The sequence below is a fragment of the Mirounga leonina genome, unplaced genomic scaffold (genome assembly GCF_011800145.1).
Source record: "Mirounga leonina isolate KUSES-001 unplaced genomic scaffold, KU_Mleo_1.0 Mir_95, whole genome shotgun sequence".
Lineage (NCBI taxonomy): Eukaryota > Metazoa > Chordata > Mammalia > Carnivora > Phocidae > Mirounga > Mirounga leonina.
In genome coordinates this window covers 14,738,251-14,754,654 of record NW_023270865.1, presented here as the reverse complement: position 1 = coordinate 14,754,654, position 16,404 = coordinate 14,738,251, and the positions used below count along the sequence as shown (strand labels likewise).

Below are 16,404 nucleotides of genomic sequence, written 5' to 3'. Positions count from 1 at the left end.
AAAGTAGACAGATGGTGAGCAAGGATATATATAGGACCCTATCAACCTGGTTAACCTCATGGACTTTTATTCAACATTTTGCCTAAGAACAACAGAATATAGGTTTTGCTATAAAACCAAGAAAAAAAGGTTAAACAAGATAGACCATATTATGGGCCATAAAACAATTCCCAGTATTTTTTTTAATTAAATTATTCAAAAGTATATTCTTCAAAGAAGATAAATGCAAATTTGAGAATAATAACTGAAATATATCTGAGGAATCAATAAAACACTTCTAAATAACAGACTTCAAAGAATAAATTACAAGGAAAATTAAGTATATTTTGAGCAGAATAAAGAAAAATTTTAATGTATACAATTATCTGGAACGCAGCTAGAGCAGAGTGTTGGGGGAATTACAGCACTGAATACTTGTATTAGAAAAGAATGCACATATCAAATGCTTTAGTTTCTACCTTAAGACAAAAGAAGAATATTTTAAAATAAATCAGATGGAAAGAAATAATAGCAGACATCAACAATTTTAACAGAAAAAAATTGAGAATTACCAATATCCAGAATGATATAAGAAACATCACCTCATTTCCTACATATTATAAATGACAATAAGTATTTTGGGAATAATTTTATGCCAATACATTTTTTAAATTAAAAAAAATGGAAAAATGCCTTGAAAGACACAAACTACCATACTCCATTTGAGAATAAATAAGTAATGTGTTTCCCTATATCTATTAAGTTGAACTCATAATTATTTTTTTCAATAACAAGTGCAACAAGAAAAACTTGATTTAGAGATGGATTCACTAATGATTCTACAAAATTTTTAAGGAAGAAAATGTAAAACTTTATACAAATTGGTTGGAAAATAGAACATGAGGAAAAACCTTACAAATCATTCTGCTATCAAGATTACACCGACCGTAAAACAAGACTCCACAAGGAAAGTAAAATACTGACCAATATTCCTAATCAACATAGACACAAAATTCCTTAAGAACGTTTTAGAATATAAAATGCAGGGCTACACATCATGACCATGAGTTTATTCAGCTAGTGAATGCAAAGTTGACTCACCAATTGAAAATCAAGCAATGTAACTATTTTACCATAATGCATACATTATGCACGTAGTAAAAGGACACAATCATCTTAAAGTTGAAGAACAAGCATTCAACAATATTCAACATTCATTCATTAGGAAATCTCTTAGCAAACAATGACTATAAGGAAGCTTTTTTTTTTTAACCAGATAAATGGTTATCAACAAAATTCAACACCTAAGACCATACTTGATGGTGATTATTTTACGCTCTCTCATTAAGACTAGAGGAAAAGCTAGGATACTCAATCTCTCCACTTCAGGCTTATCCCGACATTCCTATGCTGTGCAGTAAGACAATAAAAAGAAAGAAAGCTCATCCATATTGGAGAGGGAAAGTGAAACTCCTGTTATTCACAGACGACATGAGCATGTATATAGAAAATTTTATTTTAAGATTTTATTTATTTAGTTAGTTAATTAGAGAGCATGAGCAGAGGAGGGGCAGAGACAGAGAGAGAATCCCAATCAGACCCATGCTGAGTGTGGAGCCCAACGTGGGGCTTAATCTCATGATCTGAGCTGAAATCAAGAGCTGGATGCTTAACTGACTAAGCCACCCATGCACCCAAGAAAATTCTAAGGAAAATATAAAACTTATGAGTTTTATAAGATCAAGAGATAAAAGATCTATAAACAAAAGAAAAAATCAGTTTTATCTTTATATACTAGCATTGAATAATCTATTCAATAAAGTAATAATAAATATTTAAAAATTGGGTTCACAACAGCATCAAAAAGAATAAAATAGGAGTAAATTTAACAAAGAAAGAGCAAGCATTATACAATGAAAACTATAAAAATTGATGAAAAAGCACCAAAATATAAATAAATGGAGAGACACTCCATGTGAATGAATTGAAACAGTATTATGTTAGTTGTCAAATTAAACTGTAGGTTCAATATAATCCCATCCAAAATCACATCATTGTGTATGTGTGTGTGTGTGTGTAGAAACTGAACAGTGATTTTAAAATATACATATAATTCAAAGGTCTAGAATAGCCAGAACAAATAGAAAAAGAAGTTTGTTCTAGTAGGTATGTCTCAAATTTTCTACCCAGGGCTTAACCCAGTCTTGATGGATTTGCATTCCTCTCCCCTTACAAGGTTTTAACTCCTCAAACTTTTTAACACTGATGTTTATTTTATTGAAGTAACAGAAACAATTAGAAGAAAATCTGTATACACTCTCACCATCAGAGATACTAATAAACTTGTGTCGTTAACCTTTCTTTTTCTTTTCCTATTTCAATGTGTGGGCTACCCATAGCTAAAGCCACTCCCGCTTGTCCACTGGATCCTGTCTCCTCTTCTACTTAAGCAGTGAGACCTTTCCTGATCACCTCATATAAATAAGCAAACTTGCACCATTTAAAATCAAACTCTACATTTTTATAGCATTTTAAACCAAGATAGTGTATATTTAGAATGTTGAGTTACCTATTTTACTGAACTTTATCTTCAATTTACCATTCCATTAAGTGGAAACTTTGTCTTTTTACTGTTATGTCTTCACTGTCTAGACTAGTTCCCAGCATCTGGTAGTCTCTTAATATCCTTTTCAATGTTATCACTCCATTAATTGTTCGGTTTTTCATTTACATCATTAACATCACCCTCTCCACTAATTATCACCATCTCCATACACCCATGTTACACTATAACTCATTTTAAGCAAAAAATACAGAACAAAACATAACATTAATTCCATATTATAGATATTACCCCATTTCTCAGATCCATTTATTTTCAGCTGAACTCTCTTAAAATGTTTTTGAATACCCTACAAATTCTATCATCTCAAATACTGAAAACTATTTTGTGTTTCTTTCACTGCTTCTACTTTTGTCCAAGAGATAATATTCTGTTATCTGGATTATTGTAATAAATTTTTAACTGGTCTCTGGCTTCCATGCCTGGACACACTGAAATGCTAGATTGATCCTTTTAAAATATAGTAAGTCATTCACTTGCTTGAAATTTTTTGATGTGTTTTCATCTTACTTGTGGTAGAGGCCAAAACCTTCATTAAATCCTCCTAAAGCCATATGCAATCTATCCCCCCACTGGTTTACTGACTTTTTTCCAATCTTACCTTTTGTGAGATAGCAAACACACAGCATCAGTGTTGGCCCTCAGGTGTGCTAAAATAGCTTGAGCTTCAGGGCTGTCTGTTGTTAAGAAATCCCAGTGCTTTAACCTGTAAAATACATAATTAGCAACATTATTTTCAATAGACCTTGTGTTAAAGGCACCAGAATTTTTGTAAATTAACAGAAATTAGGGATACCATTGACATTGAGAAATTATTGTTGAACATGTCCTTTAAAAAAAAAAAAAAAATTCCCGGGGCGCCTGGGTGGCTCAGTCATTAAGCGTCTGTCTTCGGCTCAGGTCATGATCCCAGAGTCCTGGGATCGAGCCCCGCATCCGGCTCCCTGTTCAGCAGAAAGCCTGCTTCTCCCTCTCCCACTCCCCCTGCTTGTGTTCCCTCTCTCGCTGTGTCTCCCTCTGTCAAATAAATAAATAAAATCTTAAAAAAAAAAAAATTCCATACCTTTAATACCAAAGATTTATTTTAAAGGTCATGGGAGGAAAACTTAAAAATTGAAAAGTGATCAGTTTCTGTAAGTTTTTGAGGGAGATGCAAAATAATTTTTGCTACTTTGGCACCAGTGAGAATAATGTGGTTAGTTGGGTAGTGGTTATTCATTTTAAAAGGTTAATTAAAAACTGCAGTGTTTCTAAAGGAAATTTATTTGCTATATGGGGAGCAGCTAAACCACCTTAGCTGATTTGAATTTCAGAACGTGAAAATAAGAAGAGTAAATATTTTATAGGTTCTAAAAATGATAGGCATGGCAACAAGTACCAAAAATTTGGAAGACAAATACAGTTCAAAATAAGGAAAATTTTCTATTAATGGGACCTGTCCAAAGTTGACATGACATCACAAGGAAATGGTTTTATTTTACCGGTTGTATACTAGAAGAGTCTAAATGACTATTTGGCAAAACAAACAAACAAACAAAAACATGCAATTATCAGTTGAGTAGTCAAAATAGAACATCTTTAAGGATAATATCAAACTTGAAGTTATTTTATTCTCAGCATTACAAGTATCTTTAGGCCTAAAGCGTTTAGTAATGTGCCCTCATCCTTTCCTTACCATGCAGTCTTTATAAATCATACTGAACAGGTTTCCCTTTGAGATAATAAAACTACTGACTTTTTGAACTATTAATTAAGTTACACATAGCACAGTTTTAAAACACATAGGCCAAATGAACATCATCAAATAATGTTTAATAAGTAAAATTTAAGTGGAACTAAAATGCAGGTGTTAATTATGCTAGCCTAAAGCAAGGTAAGCAATAACAGTTAATATTTTTAAAGCTTGTAAATATTTAATAATGTATTAGAACTGTAAGGGAAGTCTAACTCAAGAGCAATCAAACTTGTTCCATATACATGAACTAAAATTGCTTTATGTAGTAAAAAGGAACTATTTATCCTTACTTGTTGGGTATTGCTTCTCCCTTTTTAATAATTGTTATTAAGCTCAATTATTTCATATACATTCATGAATATATTTCTTGAGAGAGAAATGCTGTGTACATTTCAAGTTATATCAATGATAGTCTCCTACTGTTTGAGCTTTCTTAAGTCCTAAAATCCTAAAGAAATTTACCAACATGAAAAGATTATCTTTTTTCCTTAACATCTAGCTTTTGGCTGTGGAAGTCAACTTCCTCTTCTCAAATAATTTTATCAAATGAATATTTTAGCATGAATAGCCTCATTTTAATAACAATTTGGATTTAAATGATGATGAATGTTTTGAAGTGAAGTCTAGTATCTCCATTTCACTTCTGAAACTGTCTTGCAGAGAGATTGGGACCATGCCTAGTGGTTTTAATTTTATGGCATCATTAACCATCCATACTGGATTCACACAATCTGATTTCAAATATAGACCAATCATCTATAGCTCTGTGGCCCTAAGTGAATTTCTATATCTAATGAGTTAAGGATCTTTATTTGTAAAATGAAAATAAAAATGGAATGTAATTTTCCCAGCTTATACATCTTGAAATATTATTGAAAATTAAATAAGAGTACAGGTAAAAAAAAAAAAAAAAAAGAAACCCTAACAATGTCTTTGAATTAATTTTGGCCAATTTCATAAATTTTATGAATTCTAAGTCTTTTTCTATCAGGCCCTTTTTCTCCTACAACTTCATGTAGATAATCTAGACCAGGAATCAGAAAACTATGCAGAGGAGCTTCATGTAACACTGTCTGCTATTGTAAATAAAATGAATGGAACACAGTCATGCTCATTCATTCATTTTTAATTTCCCATGGCTACTTTCATACAAAATTGGGTAATTGCAGTAATATGGCCTACAAAGACAAACGTATTTACTATCTAGTTCTTTAAAGTAAAGGCTTTCCAATCCCTGATATAGAGCTCTACAGAAATCCATGAATATGCTTTTATTTTACCCAAACTTCTGATGAATTCATACACAACTATTTTTTTTTAAAGATTTTTATTTATTTGACAGAGAGAGACACAGCGAGAAAGGGAACACAAGCAGGGGGAGTGGGAGAGGGAGAAGCAGGCTTCCCGCTGAGCAGGGAGCCCGACGCGGGGCTTGATCCCAGGACCCTGGGACCATGACCTGAGCCGAAGGCAGACGCTCAACAACTGAGCCACCCAGGCGCCCCCATACACAACTATTTTTATCATAACTTCATTTCCTCTGTTTGAAATGGTTTTGGAAACAAGTATATTTACAGTTTCTGATTTATTACTACTACTACAATTATTAAAACTAATAAGACTTCAACAAGTTAGCAGTCTACAATTGATTGTAAGTGTATAGTATAGATTTGTGATTTTCTAAGATTTAAATTGTACAGATATAGTAACATTTTTACAGCTTTCTCAGTTTTCAAATGTTTTGGAATTTTGGCTATTATCCAGCTATCAGCTGCTAACCTACTTGTCCCTCTTTCAAGGTTATTTTACATTTATTCTATGGCAGTTGATCTGATTTAATTTTGAATCTCCTCTAGATCAAAAAAGAAGAATGAAGCCAGATCATCCTTTTGCAAATACAGAAAATTACTCTTCTCCTTTAGATGTGTGGGAACCCTACATAGTAGACATGAAGAGACTCAGGCTGGGGCCTTTGTGCAGGATATAACTTACTTAGATCTGAACAGTAATTCTGGATAACATTATTATTATTATTATTATTATTATTACTATTTTTATTAGATTTACTTTTTTCCTCAACTTTCAGCCAACTTAGTGAGGTGGTCAAATTTATTCGCATGTGGATAAGAAAAGTATTTCTTTATAATTACTCTACTCTCTTCTATATTATTGCAGCTCCATTATTATTATTCTAAATAATTTAACAATTTTACTACTAGTATCTTTTCAATTAATTTTGCTAATTCGTTTTGTGGGTTTTTTCCCCCAAAACTCAAGATCTAGTTTTCTTTAGTTTTATATTTTAGTTTATTTTATAATTAATTTAGTGATCTTATTTTTAATCTCTTTCTATATAGTTTTATGTATGGCTCCCTTTCCTTTTTATCTTAATGCTTAGTTTCTTTTTTGAAAAAATACTGTAATTTTTTTTATATAATTTTATCTATGTTGATACTATCAATTCTATTCTGAGCATCATTTTAGCCAAAATCCTTTTGTCTTTAACACATAGTAGTCATTTCAGTGTTATATTCTTGAAAGTGTTTGCCGATTATTGATTTATTCAAGCATTAGTTATAAAAGACTTATTGATAAATATTGATTTAAGGTGAGAGGATTTATTTCGGTTATGAATTTTAAGATACATACAAAGTTCTATGGGTTAGACTAAGCTAATATCTTACACAGAAATACTATCAGTAGTTTTTGATCAGTTGGTTGTCCATTGTCAAGATAGAAATATAATAAGAAAGCAGATTGCATTTCTAAGTAAGGAAAAACATACAGATTAGAACCATATTAACTAAAATCGATCCATACAGTATTCTATCACTTCTGGAATTCCTTGTATTTCAATATTAAAATCTTTATAATTTGCAGGTCTTACTTTGCAATAATAGTTTTATTGTAAGATATACAAGAAGGCTTGAATAAATGATGGCACACAGTATTTTCCTAAGTAGATTCATTAGTGTTAAGATATCATCCTCCCATACTACGTGTATACTTCAGAAAATGCAAACAAAATCTAAATTGTACTTTTGTAAACTTGAAGTTAATAATTTAAATGAAAACTTAAAACAAAGCAAAAATAAAATAAAATTCATGTGGAATAATAACCACGTGGTAATCTTTTAAAGAGTGTCTTGTGTTAAAACAGATCCTTGGATTATAACAATGAATTTTTTTTTTATTTTATTATGTTATGTTAATCACCATACCTTACATCATTAGCTTTTGATATAGTGTTCCATGATTCATTGTTTACATATAACACCCAGTGTTCCATTCAGTATGTGCCCTCTTTAATACCCATCACCAGGCTAACCCATCCCCTCGCCCCCCACCCCTCTAGAACCCTCAGTTTGTTTCTCAGAGTCCATAGTCTCCCATGGTTCGTCTCCCCCAATTTTTAAAAACTATTCCCTCTGTATAGATAGATAGATATAGATTAGTATACAGAACAACTAAATGACATATCTATCTATCTATCTATCTATCTACTTATCTATTCAGTTTATACTAGCATAAGCAGTTTACTCAGTAATTTGTTAGGTCAAATGGAACAGTTTGTTAAAAGAAAAAAGAAAACTATATCCTTAACTCTTTACTTATTCAAAATGAAGCCCGCTAGTCATATATTGAAAGGAAAAAGATTTCAAAGCATAGAATTCTTAAAAAAATAATTGAATATCTTTAGAATATTCAAGAAAATGTAGAATTTCTAAGTATGAATCCTAAAGATATACTCAAAGACTAAATACATAGATACATATATTGTTCAACTGAACTACACTACTAAGAACAAAGAATTTCAATATGGAGAGATTATATAAACAAAACCATAAAAGGCAAACTGTAAAATAATTACCCAAAAGATACATGGTGGGTAAATAATTTTAATACAAAAGCTGTATGAAAAGAAGTTAGCATTTGAATTATAAGATGCTTAAGATGATGTGATACCCCTTAAGTTTTAGCTCAGCATAGGGACACGAGCTGGAGTCTATTTTTCTCATCCCCTACTGCTGAGTGTGGTAGTATAACTAATAACTGGATGATTAAAAGCAAGCAGAAGTGATATCTATGGGTCATGATCTGATAAATTAACGTTTTTCCTCTTCACTTCCTTTTTCTTCCTTCCAGCTGCCTGGGAAATGGGAGGAAATGGAACAGCATCTCGAGCTTTAAGGTGAAGCCATGTAAAGGGAAAAGCAGCACCAATCCCATCAACCCTGGATAGTCCATTCACTTCTTGCATTAGAGAAAAATAAACTCTACCTTATTTAAGCTATGGCATTTTGAAACCTGTTTATCTACATATTTATTTTGAAACCTCTTTATTTATCTTACACTGAACCCTAACAAACACAAATAATAGAATCCATGGGGACACAGTTCTGAAATGATGAGAAAATGTTTCACCATTTGTGGAAGGAAATTTTATAGTATACACAAAAAGCCTTCAAATATTAATTCTATTTGAATTAGCAATTTGAGTTTTAGAAAGTAATGCAAAAAACAAAACACAAACAAACAAAAACCCCGTAAGTACCCAAAGATGGTTGTGCATAATAGGAAAAAGAAAAGAAAAAGTGTCCATCAGTAGAGAATTGACTGAAGTCATTTTGCAGCATTTGTTAAGGTGTAGTGGACAGCTGTTATTTCTGCCTTAATAGCCCCATTCTCCCTTCTGGTAGAAATCCTTTCCTCTAGGGATTCATTTTTCTGTTATAGAGCTGCAAACCTCCTGTTTCTAGAGTATTTTGGGAATATAAACAGCTTACAAATTCCTTAGGAGCAAAGTTAGAGAATCATTGCTTAATTAGAGCCATAGAACACACACACACTATTTTATACTCTTAAACGTATTTATTGTTTTGGTAGGCTTTTAGGAAAAACAACTATAAAAGCTAACACTCCTGCTGCAATTCAGGATTATTAGTTCAGTCTTTTCTCTTTTCAGTAATTAAATAACTCAGTACAAACGAGAGCAACTGAAATTTCTTCTGACATACAGTCTTTTGAATGCCATCTGAATGACCAGAGGGATCATTTTGCCCTTTTTCTACAGACTATTTTAAAATTTCCTATTTCAAAACGTGATATTGTCAAAGGATAATATGTATGTGTTGAAAACAAATATACTATTTTCCCTTTTGTGTACTTTTGTTTCAACTCTGTGCCTACTTAAAGAAACATTAATTATAATAATAACCCTACTTCGGTTTGTCATAGTCTCAGAAGGATGTTTTGTTTCTATTTTAAAAGGAGACTTTCAGATTCTTCAGGAACTTTAATTTTCACAGGACTTGAATTTTTAGTAAATACAGGTGATGCTAACTTACAAACACAGATAAATTAAATGATGGGACCTAGTAGAATTCTTCTATTCAATTCACTGGAAGATATTTTCTGGTTTTTGTTTTTTGGTTTTTTAAGATAACATTTGTTTCTTTTTTTTTCTTATTGATTGATTGATTGATTGATTGATGTCGTGTTCTATGATTCATTGTTTGCTGGAAGATTTTCAAGAGAAATACAGGAAAAAGTTCTTACTCTCATTCTGTTTTTCAATACATCTTACTTGATCAATGCAAAAATACTTTTTTTCCGTTTGAACACTTCGAACTGGGAAAAAGTCTTAGAATGTATCCCATCTGTCAACCATGAGACAGTCATGAGAAAGGTGCCATTTCCTGAATACATACAGATGTGGTTATAGCTGTTCAAATTGTTGTCTTTACAGTTAACTCATTTACATTGTTGGCACTATACATGTAGAATTAATTACCTCTGAATGTCTTCAGAAAGATTACAGTATGACTTGGACATAAAACTAACGGTGACTTTTATTTATCTCTAGCAGGAAACTAGAGGAGGGGGTCATTGCATTCAAACAAAGAGAGTGGCATAAATTTGACATTACTGGAATAAATATTTATGGCTGGAGGAAAGACTGCAATTCTTTTTTGCAAAGCACAAACTGGGTGTTTTGTGGAATCGAAGAATGGAAAATAGACACGTGTAAAAGAAGCTGGGTCACAAAAGGATTGCTTTTGTCACATGATGTGAAATGTAAGTGAGGGCTTACAAAATTGCAAGATCTTTCATATGAAAGCGGTTCACACCCATGACGGGCTGGGAAGATAACAAAAGAAAAACTTTGCGTCACAATTCCATTGTTAATATGTTTTCTTATTAGAGGAATAAGAAGAAATGGTGTAATTTATAATAATGTAATCATAGTTTGTAAAATAGGGCCTTCAAATCACAACGCATAAAAAATAAGGACAAGAAGAAAAATTCAGAGTGGCTTCAGAATTCTCCCCAGTGCCTCTCCAGTTTCAAATTTATTTCTGGGAGCTCAGGCATGCCATCTAAAAATTAGATTTTTAAAAAATGCAATACATATATGCACACGTACCTGCACATATATATGGTTCTAGGTACACACATGTACATATGCATATAGACACATAGAGTGTGTGTGTGTGTGTATATATATATATATACACACACATACATTATATTTTATTTTTCCAGATGATCGTTTCTTTGATTTAAGAATAAATTTCCCATCACTCTTGCTAATTGAAAATGTTTGAAGCACAAAATGAAAATATTCAACATTTCAAGGCAGAAAACTATAGCAAAGCATTTTATTTAGAAAAGTTTATCAAAGGATGACACATTTCATTTTATAGTAATCCTAAGTTTTGTATTTCCACCTTTGTGTGAGGAAAAATGAGTTAAGTTTAAGAGGTTGCTAAGTACATACAGTAACAGAGAGTGCTTATGAATTTACTTCCTGCACATCACGTACTATGAGATGGAGATGGCACCTGAATGCTCCCAAGCTGAACACACGGTCAGTTCGACATTCTTAACATATTAGAAGTGATAGGTCCATGGCAGGCCTAGTGCTTTCATGAGCTGAGGAAGAGTATGCTGGGGTGAAATAGACAGGAGCTCAGCACTGAATCTGTCTCAGGAACATATGCTTAATTTTTAAAATTAATGTCATGTTCGTTCTCTATTATTTAACAGTTTTCTTAGCTTTTAAATATTAATCCTATTTTATCATGTTAATTCAGCAAGGTTTCATAAGCTCTGAAGAAATTATTTTAATGAGAGTCATAAGATTGTTCTTATTCTTTAACATATTATTTTTAAATGGTTGATGTAATGGACATTTTCTATTTTGTGCTTAATTATACAGAAAAATAAACCAAGTGAGAGGGAGAGGGAGAGAAATTTAAACTAGAGTTGGAACAGAATAAGATCAAAATGAGAATAAATAGTAAATATATTAACCCATGTCTGTCAGCATAGGATGGTCATGATGAGGCTACAAATGATCCCCTAAATTTCAGTGGTTTACAACAATTTATTTCTCTCATACTACATTTTTGTCATGGGCTTTTCTCATATCGTTTCCCAGTTTCAAGCTGATGAAATTGTTTCTATTTTGAAAACAGCCAGTATGGAGAAAAAGAGAAAAAGAACATGGCTCTACACACAACTCCAACCACTGGTTCAACGTTCTCTTAAAACCTCTGACAGAGTGTGACTATGGTTCTCAAGTCCAGTTTCACTGACAAGTTACATGGCCAACATGGTTTCCCCAGGAAGAGTTAATGGATATTTGTGGACCCTCATATAATCTATCACACTCAGCCAAAACAGAAGATGGGCCTTGAAAAGAGTAGTGACAGTGAAAATGCTTTCATTCATTCATTTAACAAATAATTACTGGCCTCCTATTGTAGTTAAAACAATATGATCAGTTCTGATGATAGATTGGTGAAGACAGTCATGTCTGAAAAACGTGTATTGTCACAAAGAATATGTACATTAAATGAAAATTAGAATAATGCACGATGAATGTAGTGATAGACTTCATTACACAGCTGGGATGGAGTCAAGTAGTGGATTCAAAAGATACTCAAAAATAGAATGTTGATGCCTAATGATTGACTGGATTTTTCATGTAAATGACAGACAATGTTCACAGCAACTTTAAGATTTCCAGGTTGGAAATCGGTTATACCATGACACTTTTTAGTTTAATAGAACACAAGGAAGTATAATTATTGTAGACAAAGGGCAAAATCATTCTGTATATATTAAATTGTAAATATGTTTGAAACACCAAAGTAGTATTGGAGATTAAATCTCAGATTGAAACTATCTTATTATGATGAAATTGATACTTTGATATTCTAAGTGAATATTTTAAATGCTAAATTTGAGATTGCTAGCCTGAATTATTTCAATGATTCTAGTATACCTGACAGAATTGGGGATTTCTAGGGCACAGTGGTTTGATAGGTAAATACTGAATCTTGATATTATGATAGTTTTCCAATTGTACAAATTTGGAATATTCAGGTAGAGTTACATAGTTGAAATAAAATATAGAGATTTAAAATTTGAAACCATGAATTTAGAAGCAATATCTCATGAAAGGGAAATAGAATGATCTAAGAGCAAAAGTCCTGAATCTTGACTCACACAGAATAAAATAAGTCAGTGATGGAAAATAAATGCAAGGTAAGAAGGACTAGAAAAATAGAACTAGAAGGTTAATAGAGATGATCAATAATATGAAATATGAAAATTCCTTTTTATTCTCCCAAATCCCATAAAACCTAAAAAAAATTAAAAGTGTCATCACAGGATCAAATCATTTCAAATAATTTGAAATATTTAAAGTTGTGCCAAAAAAATCTGCACAAATAATCCCTGGATTCTTAATATAATAAAAATATTTTTTCTCATGCAGACCCCTGTAGGAATTTTTTTTAATCTTTTTTTTTTTACTATGTTCAGTTAGCCAACATATAGTAGTACATCATTAGTTTTTGATGTAGTGTTCAACAATTCATCAGTTGCATATAGCATACAGTGCTCAACACATCACATGCCCTCCTTAATACCCTTCACCTGGTTATCCCATCCACCCATCCCCTTCCCTTCTGTAACCCTCAGTTTGTTTTCCGGAGTCCAGAGTCTCTCATTGTTTGTCTCCCTCTCTGATTTCTTCCCATTCAGTTTTCCCTCCCCTCCCCTGTGGTCCTCTGCACTATTCCTTATATTCCACATCTGAGTGAAACCATATAATTGTCTTTCTCCCCATGCAGGAATTTCTATCCTGAAGTTTTCAATGGGACTCTTCAGGAACCCAGATTCTTCTGTTATGAATCTACTTTTATCTGGATCATCATGGATCTCCACATCCAGTGCGTAGATGGAAGAAGAGATAAATGGAGAATTCCAAGGAATATTTTATTGCAAGGATAAAATGAATAATTTCTGTCACATTTTATTGTCCAGTATTCTATCCTGTGGCCTCACCTAGATGCCATGATAGCTTGGAAATGTAGTCATAACCTAGGCAGCCAATTCCCAGCAGAAACTCTACATCATGGAAAGAATGTCCAAATCTTTGGTGATAACTGCCCTCCCTTTCATAGGAAATAATAAATTAGTGTAAGTACAAGTACAATAAAGCCACAGTTCAAAACAGAGTAAGGGAAATATATACCTTTCAAAAATGAACCTGGGCTGAACACAAAGTCAATGCATAAAGAGATCTAGAAGGATAGTGAGTAAAATAAAACACAGATTAATGTGGAAGTATGTGTAGTGGTAACAGAGATAATCACACATACCCACATAGGCACACACACATGTGCACACACATACATATAAATGCAAGTATAAATAAACTGGAAACAAAGAAAGAAAACTAAATAGTTGAAAAAAATGTAGAGCCAGAACAGTAAGTCGATCAATCATTTATGCAGTTGACAAGGTAGCCAGGAGGAGATCTTAGCTGAATATGGTTTCCGAAGGCTGCAGAACTGGGATTTAATGGTTATTTGGGAAAAGAGATGTGGTCTTCTACCAACACCAAGGAGGGAGTTGGAATTGAGAGCCTAGCATGTTGGGGCTTCTGAAAGGGGTTGGCATTCTATGCAAGGATGAATTGTGAAGCTTCACAAACCAGTCTCCTGTGAAAGAAAAGGGTGATTTATGGGAAATACTATCTTATCACTGGATATGAGATGAAATTGAACAAACAGAATAGCAGGTATAAACATATAACTAATCATTGTTCAATGAAGCATTTGAGGCGGAAGTAAATTCCAAAAACTGATCTTAAGGAGTACATCCATATGTCACAAAAAAGCCAATAGGAGGTAAATAGAATTCATTTGGCCAATGATGAGATTACAATAAAAAGTTATCAACTTTTTTTTTTTTAACTCAGAATCTTTTTTTTTTTTTTCTTTCATTTAAAGAAGTATTTAGAACACATAAAACAAGGCAACATTTATTCTTTCTTCTCGTCTTCCGGTGTGGGCCCCGCGGCTCTCTGAGCCAGTTACTGTCACTGGCCCCTTCCTCAGCCATACTGTCCACCCCCTCCTGCCCGCTCTCCTTGTCCTCAGGAGTAGATGTGCCTTCTTCACCATTCTGTTGGCTTTCCGTCGCTTCTTCAAGGTGTGTCTCCTCTGTCCTCTTCAGGATGCTCTCGTCCTCCTTCTTCTCCTCGTTCAGCTTGCTCTGCTGCTGCTTTCTCTCTTTGCTCCTGCCTTTTTCGAGCCTGTTTCCTCTGCCTGTGCAATTTCAGCGGCAATTTTTTCCATATCCACTTCTACTTTCAAACCGCACAAACTTTTAAGTTCATCGTTCAACGAATCTGTGCTTTCCAGGAATCTCCTCTTCTTTCCCTGGTGTCGCTCCTCTATTTGAAGAAGTTCAGCTTCTAGTTTTCGCTGATAAACCATTAAGGGCTGGAGCTGTCGTCTGAGGACCTGCATTCTAGCTGTTGTGACAGCTGACCGGACGTCTGGCACCACACTCTAAGGATTTCCCTGATGAGGCGGTGGTTTCTCTGGAAACGGGCAGTGGCTGTATGCTTCATGGAGAAGCCATCATCATAATCATCTGGATCTTCAGCAGGCTGGATGCTCATGCACGGTTCTCCTTTCTCCATGCGAGACTGTCTCTGTCGACTTTCTTCCTCTAAAGCAGCTTCTGCACGACTTTTTGCATTTAGGTGAGCAAGGTATGCGGGGGGATTATGATAGGCCTTCACAGAGTCCTTGTACTCTACCTTTTCTGCTTCGTATTCGTTTAAATATTGTTTTTCTTCATCAGTGAGATCTCGCCACATGCCACCCATAATCTTGCCAATCTCCCACAACTTTAGGTCAGGGTTGGAAGCTTTTAGTTGGTCCCAGACCTTTCTGCTGTACCTCATGTAGGGCATCAGCAGCTTATCTGGTGGTTTGGGGGCTTTTGGACTCATAATACCAGAGGATGCTGTGACCCTGCTCTTGGTGCCTGGGCTCCCTCCCAGCCTGTAGTTGTTGTAGGTGAGATGACTGTATGGCTTGCATCCCACAAACCCTGTTGTGCTGGGCATTTGTGTTGCAGGAGCTGGGGTGGGAGGTGGGGCATAAGATGGTCTTTTTGACATTTGGGAAGATTAAGTTCTCAGTTCCTTAGGAATGAATCTGAGACACTCGGGCAGAAAAGCCGCCCGCAGCTCGGGCCTCGTTTGCCTTTGTCCCACGCACGCCCCACCCCTCGCGTCCAGAGCCAAAAGTTACCAGCTCTTAAAAGAAATAATGAACCAGGGAGATGTAACAAAAATCTAAATCTCATAATAATAACACAATTCCTTTTAAAAGATTTGACCTTCTAGAGAAAACGCATTAATGTACACCAAGAGCTGTAGACAGAAATTTGCATGCCTTTCAGTATTAACCACATCTAGCTAACCCTTTAAAGATTGTATATCTGGATGGAATGGAAGAAATTGTTAAATGTGCTCTGCATTCTGAAGTTTAGTTCCACTAATCAGTTCTCTCCCTTACCACATTCTGAAGCTTATTCTAGAAACACTTGCACTCAATAATAATAATGGTAACAACAACAACAACCATAAAATGTAGCTTTGAGTCAGGCAGATCTGGCTACAAACTTTACCTTCACATTTTCCCAGCTATAGTTTATGCTTATGTAAAATTGTATTAATAGTAAATACTAC

At 33.9% G+C, this 16,404-nt stretch overlaps 1 pseudogene; it reads right to left on the bottom strand.

Annotated features, from left to right (window-relative positions):
* LOC118006204 overlaps positions 1-15,898 on the bottom strand; it is an 89,887-nt pseudogene extending 73,989 nt beyond the window's left edge.
* Positions 15,899-16,404: the final 506 nt, after the last annotated feature.